This window comes from Plectrocnemia conspersa, unplaced genomic scaffold (assembly GCF_051122295.1).
Source record: "Plectrocnemia conspersa isolate PC_06_02 unplaced genomic scaffold, ASM5112229v1 ptg000013l, whole genome shotgun sequence".
Classification (NCBI taxonomy): Eukaryota; Metazoa; Arthropoda; class Insecta; order Trichoptera; family Polycentropodidae; genus Plectrocnemia; species Plectrocnemia conspersa.
Window position 1 is genome coordinate 11406613 of NW_028277177.1, and position 7378 is coordinate 11413990.

The 7378-nt window shown below is 27.0% G+C and overlaps 1 protein-coding gene across 1 annotated transcript in view; it reads right to left on the minus strand.

The window, feature by feature from the left end:
- Positions 1–2552, minus strand: part of LOC148227268 (uncharacterized) — a 60277-nt gene extending 57725 nt beyond the window's left edge. Inside the window, exons 1-2 of the mRNA XM_088202589.1 lie at positions 2375–2552; positions 1204–1382 (exon numbers count right to left, since the gene is read on the minus strand). The gene's annotated coding sequence lies outside the window, so the exon portion shown is untranslated. The remainder of the gene's footprint in view (positions 1–1203; positions 1383–2374) is intronic.
- Between the last annotated feature and the right edge of the window lie 4826 nt (positions 2553–7378).

Sequence of the window (7378 nt, forward strand, 5' to 3'; positions counted from 1 at the left end):
TGAAAGTCAATGGGTTCTGAAAGACATTTTATAAAAAGGTCTAGGAATGGTCTTTCCCTTTTGGAATAAATACATAATAACACTTTTTTTGTGAGGGTATTTTAAAATCCAGATTTACAATAAAAATGACTAAAACAAACAAATTTGAAGACAAAATTCAATGATTGTTTTATGTGAAGAACACTTCTAGACAAAAACATGCTAGCTGGTATAAACGTTACTGCAATAAATTAATAAATAAGCTAATTGACCGAAATTGGTATGTATGTTTAACATGTCCATATATTATATTTATACAGTTTTTTACATTTTTTTATTAAAATTATTAATTTTTAAATAAAATTACTAATATTTAAGTATGCGACTATGTATAAAGTTGCAAATTAGCTAATTTCTTACATTTGTTTTACATTTATACATATGAGTAATTTGTAAAAAAAATCTAAAAAATTTTGCTTCTAAATATTTGATAGATTGTTTTACTTTAATTACATTGCAGTTTCGATCATATTTGATAGTGAAAATAAGTAGAATAATAAACATTCTATTAAGAAACAATTGCTTACTATTTTTTAATATATATTTTTCAGATAATAACTATATATATTATAAGATGGTTCATAAATATTATATAGCTTTTATAGCATCTTCGTAATATCAGACTTTATGGCATAAATGGTTATAGAAAGGATAGCGGTAGTTAATAAGTAATAAGAGAATACCGGAAAATTTAGCCCGTCTAGACCGAGAATTTTTCAACGGAAAAATTATATTTAAAGTAAGCTATCAACAACCAGCTATTAAAAAGATAATTTTAATGTCACAAAAACTTTTTTATAAACATTTAACACATATTTAACGCCTCTCAGGCGCTCAATTATGGCACAAGTTCAAGTAATACGTTCACACGTAGTTGCGCCACGTGCAGAGCACAAACACACCGACACAAATATCGACCTATAAAGAAGTGGTGCAATATAATATTTATTAATTTTCTAATTAAATTTTCGCGGAAATTGTTTATGCGTATTTAAAGCACAGTGCTTTTTCCGCAGAATGCCCATTATGGAGAAGATTAAAATTATTCGCGCAACCCCACGGGTGTAATTACCACTCTATTGAGTCTTCTTCATAACCGCAATAACAATTGAGTAAACTGAAAGCTCTCCTTTTAGAACAATGCTTTGAATAAAAAGTACTCACCTTTAAAAAATCTGGACAATGGCGTTATCCGCAGCTGTTCTTCTGAGAGATGAACGAAAAATCACTTTTTAATTTTACTACGAATTCTGCGATTATTATATTATATTTTATTTGATTGATTAATATTTTTATTATTATAGTATGACTAAACTAAGTTTGATTTGCATTTACAATACACACTAAACACAACAGATATGCACAACGATTCGTACGATTATTTTATATATTTATAGATATGGTTTATTATGCGTTGTCTAATTATTTTAATGCTAAGTTAATGGTTAGTATAAGTTATACAATAACACAAACACTACTGTACATTAGTTATATGTTTCTAAAATTCAAAACATTATAATTTTTAATATATTATTATTTTAGATTTAAATTTTAAAACACTTATATATTATAGTGAATCAGATTTATAAAGATATTTTAGTATTTAAAATATAGAAAATGACGGAAGCAACAAATTAATATATAATAATTTGGTGGTTCAGTCATTTGAGTTTAATTTTAACAAAAATCACATGTATCTCTATTTGTATGGGTATTTTAAAAATACTAAACAATATTGGTTCTCTGTACTACCATGGAATCAAAAAACATTTGTTGAATTACCATACCATTAATTTAAAATTGATAATCCAACTATTTGTTCTGCTTAAATTTATTTCAAGTTATTTGAAACAGCAGAAAATTAATAACTACACAATGGTTCATTGAAATTACATAATAATATTTTATATTACATTTATTAATGTATATAATTAATTTATTTTATCTAGGCATTAAGAAATTTAATATTTTAAAAATAATAAAAAATTGAAAATATCAAATGAAAATATTGTATTGAGAAGTGCCTTTTAAAAAAATATTTAGAATGCTCATTTATATATCATATTACAATATGAAGATTGCAAAAGTGTATTATTATTGTTTCAAATAATATGTTATAATACATATATAGTATACAAATAAAACTTTGAGTAGAGTTAGATTTTATCAACATAAATATTATATGTGTAAATATGAGAGCAAGTAAAATATACGTTGATTATTTTTCATTAAAATTAATTGATTCACTATAACAATATAAGATATAATATTTAAGCACTTTTTTATATAAACTTTTTTTTTAACTTTTTCAAAATCACTTTTTTGTTATCATTACCTAAAGTGAACACTTCGTATTTGTTTATTTCATGTAAAGTAACAGTATAGTTTTCGGGTAGAAACTTTTTCGTGCTTCGTAAATATAGAGAGTTAGTTCCGTAAACAATGCGAAGGGCGGCGTGGGCGGACGCGCGTCCGCGGCGGCGTCGCGACGCACACTGCCGCCTACACCTGCGCCCGACTGCAACTTCCTGCACCACCATGCGTCTATCTCTACGAATTCTAGATAGCGGGATACCGTACGAGGCTCTTCCGGATCCATATCCGGTTATCTCGATAAGGGTGGGAGCTTTGATTTAAAAGTATGATTTTTGGGAGCTACCATTTCTAAACTAAAATAATTTTATTGAACAATATATGAATATAAATATTAAATATTTAAAATAGAAAACAATACAAACATTTTTTTTTTAAATAAACAACATCATGGCTATATAAACACTTACTAAGACGCATTTTGTATATAACCTTACACCTTTAGCTTTATATGATATATATGCGTTCCATAGGATACCACATAAAAAAATACGGTTTAAGTTAAAAATATATATTATATATAACCATAAAACAGTGAGTTCTAAAAAATAGCTTCGAATTTTTTGTTCATTTAATATTAGTAAAACGTAAATTTTTTTATGACATATCTTCATCAGAATTATCGTTGCTATATAACATGTAAATCACTTTCATTACTAGAAGAGATGTATGCGCATCAGATATTAATTTAAAAGACAATGGTTCTTCGCAAATATAATTATCGTTCTGTGTTGATATTTTCCCTTTAACAAAGTATTTAAAAATTAAAAATTCTGGTGACTTTTTTGATTCGATGACTATTTTTTATGTAGTTCCTGATATCCGGACATACAACTCTTAAGCTTGCAATAGAATTTAAAATCTAAATATATAAAAATAATACTTAAAACATGAACAAGAAATGTGATGTTGAAAAATTGCTTCGATTACTGACTGCAGATGAAAACTTTGGACAAGGGTAATTTTTAGTTAAAACACTTTTACACAATTAATATTAATTAATTTTACCGGTCAAGAAGATCTAGAAAATGTAACAATGTGACTTTTGGCAATGTTGAATTGAATGCAGGTGGTTGTCGACAAAACCACTCGAGAAAGCAAAGTTTTTTAGTTTACAAAAAATTAGTCTAATATTTACAAAAAGCAGAGTAGATGATAGCGACCTGAATTTTAGTATCAAGAGACTTTGTCACCGCCTTCAAGTTACTGTAAAAAACCGTGTTGTTGGTACACTAAAACCTACTGACAGCGATTATATATAATATACTTGTGGATAATAATATCTAATAATATAGTACGTATAGAAATAAATACATTTATTTATTATCTAATTTGTAGAAGATTCTTAAATATATTTTTTTGACACTGACTTTAATAAAATAAATAACTCTTTGAAATAATAAACATAATAAAAGATATTATTATTTACAATAATCATATATTTAATTAAGATATGATTATTTACAATAAATATAAATAACGATAACTTCTTAAAAATATATTAGTATGTAATATTTAGGTTCAGATAAAAATTTAAATTAATTTTTCAAGAAATTGTTTGAAGTAAGTCAGGTTTAGTTATATATCAATTGAAGTAAACTTAACTAAAATAACTATATATTTATCATTATTTATATTAGTTTGTGCAACAATTGCAATATATTTTAATAATATTTTATCACATTTACCTACAATTTTATTTCAATAATATTTTAAGACATTTCCCTACAATTCTTATAAAAAAAATACATTCTTTTTTGAGATAATAGCACAAAAGTCTTAAACTGTATACATATGGATAATACATGATAAATACATTATACATAGTATATATTGCTTTGATTCTAGATTTAGACGATTATTAACATTCCATAGTTGAAGTCAGATATTTAATATGTACATGTATTACCCACATCTAGGTATGCATTTTATTGCGCATACATAGTACTACACATTTTCAACGAATATGTAACGAACTGCATGATCAAAACGAGGAAATGAGATATTAAACCAGTTTCACTAATATCTAGCCGCAAAGTGTTATTTAAAATTCATTATTATTTCAATGATATTAATCAAAAACTATAACAGCAAAAATAATATGTATAACTGCCATTCTACGTTCGTTAAATAGAAACCTCACGTAATCGCAAATCACTACAGGAAAAACTTTTAAAATTCATTGCTTGTTAAAAGTTTTTCCTTTGAATCAATTACTACAACTGAAGATCCTTCGAAAGAACTAAACAAATAAGAAAATGTTTCTTTCGGTTAAACATTTAGCATGCACGTAAAAGTTTTATTTGTTGCCAAACTTGATTATATTCAGACGGGATAACGATTTACATCTTGCGTGACGCAACTTTATTTAAATAATAATATTAAATACAAATTTCACGTTATCTAAACTTATAAAGAAAAAAAAACAACTTAATCCAATGATTGAGCAACATTTTCACCCGTAGAAAATGTTTAATTAATCAATAAGAGCAAACCTTATCATTTAGTATATTACTACCTTTACGAACGTCCATTAATCACGGTTACATTAAGACATTAATTATTTATAATTGATTGAGTTTACGTTCCACTGCAATCAATATAAAATTAATAAATAAACAATAAACTAACACTATTTATTGACGCATATAATTCATATTATATTCAAGTATATATTGCGAAGAAAAATCAATATTTTTCTTCGAATATTGTATTACAAAATTGATATATGTAGGGTAGTTATTGATATTTATTTTTTATATTTCTGTATGTTTTCATAGCATAATCATTTATTTAAATTTAACATGTATTTATTTAATCATGAAATCTCAGACATCCTTTTAGAAATACTTGTATTTTTATTTTAAGAATATTTTCTCTGAAATATAAACGGGTGTCGCCTTTTTCCTACTTTTAAAAAATATAATGTTTTCAATGTGGCTTCGTGCACTGCTATCTAGATTATTTAGTAGTACATGTAGATAGAGACAGCGTGTTATCTCTTTATGAATATTTAAAAAAAATTGTCAAATCCTAGTAAGATGCTAAAAAAATATGCCAGCTGACGCAAGATATTTATAATATACTTTATATTAGGATTTACTTTAAAACACTTTTTGATTTTTCAATGTAGTAACCACATACCTAGTCTGTGTAAGATTTATAAATCCAACATCATAGAAGTCTGCCAAAAAAAGAGAGCAGGTAATGCTCCTTTTTTCGACACACAATATACAACGCGCGTCAAGATCGCAAATTCATATGTAATCGTTTCACAACTTTATCGATTGTTATACGATTTTTTTCATGGTTCGATTAATTTCATTTGTAACAATCTTTCACTTCTTTGCTAGCGTTAATTTTCAGCAGCAGTTTTCAATTTCGCAAATAAATAATCACGGAATGAATTTTAGTTGATACACTTATTTTTTACAGAAACAACAGTTTAAAAAAATAGTTTTGCTGTATAATATGTATTAAAAAAATTACTATACAATTTAAACATTTCTCAGGACCCTTAAATACAAACAGCCTGCGTCAATTGGTCAACTTGTTTTAAAGAGTACATTTAACGATTTACCGCAGGTGAGTTGCACAATTACTCGCATAAAACAACAAACGGTAAAAAACTCTAGAAGGCATTTGTTATTTGTTTTATATCCCTTAACCGAGGGTCAGTGTTGAAATGTGTTTCAACTTTATTACTTTTTAATTATTTCCTCTTTCATAATTAGATTCATATTTTCAGTAGTCTACAAAAATCAGCCCCTCATGTAATTGCTTCCAGCTTTACGAGACCATAAACTCCTGTATTCTTAAGGGTCGTCGTAAAATATGGTATTATTTTAAAACTTGCAACGAATTATTATTAGGTTATAACACTTAAAAAAACACACTTTAATAGTATATAAGCTGAAAGATTTTCTGGGTTCGAATTAGTTTTGTAAAGATTGAAAATATCAACACAAAGAAAATTTGTTGCCACACATTAGCTTTTAGCTTTTAGTCACTATATTCACCTTGATTCAATGAAAGTTTAGCGTTCATGTTTTCAATGAAAGTTTTATGTGAATTGGAGTTTTGCGTTTTTAAAACATGCCTGTTTCAAGTGCACCCGATATCGATATTACATTACCATTCGCCGGTAACGAATGTTTCGCGTGTTAAGGAACCATTTGTCAACCATCGCTCCTGGTAGCAGCCTCGTGTGATTACGCGATCCTGCTCTCATTATCACATACACATACTAAATCATTACGAGCTGATAACGGTGTATGTGTGGGCTTTTAAAAAATCGACAGTTCAATTTAATGTATTGTATATTAAAAAATGTGTTACGTAAGAAATAGTATCGTACTCCTCGAATAATCGACAGAAAATATTAACTGAAAAATTCATTAAAAATATTAATTTAAATTATATATGAATTCTGCTCAAACATTTGTTTATTTATGGTAAATCTTTCGTTGTAATATAAAAGACGTTAGCCTAATGTGTTACAACGGTGTAAACACAATCAACAACTACAAGTAATTAGTGAGACACCAGACTGAAATCAAAGTTTGTTAATTAGTGTCTACCCCTAGTTGCAGAGCGATTTCTTCCATATCTTATGGAAGCAGTATTTTTCAAAATGTTGCACAAACAACGAAAAATACCACATTTTAATAAATTTTAAGCAAGGATCAGACATGCAAAAACGAGCTTTTATATCCGTAACTATAATTGCCATACAGTTTGACCTATTTAAATTTGTTAATTACATCGTTGTATATAAAAAAAATAACTAGTGTAAATTAAATGAGCAATTTACCTGTCTTCAGTAGTCCTTACCTGTGCATATTGTACCTTGTCGCTAGAGATGATCCAGAATTACTGGAATATAATAATTATTTTTTTCTGCTAACATATTCATAATTTATGAGTGTTAAAAACACATGCAGTCCGACCTGGTGATATGGAGAGA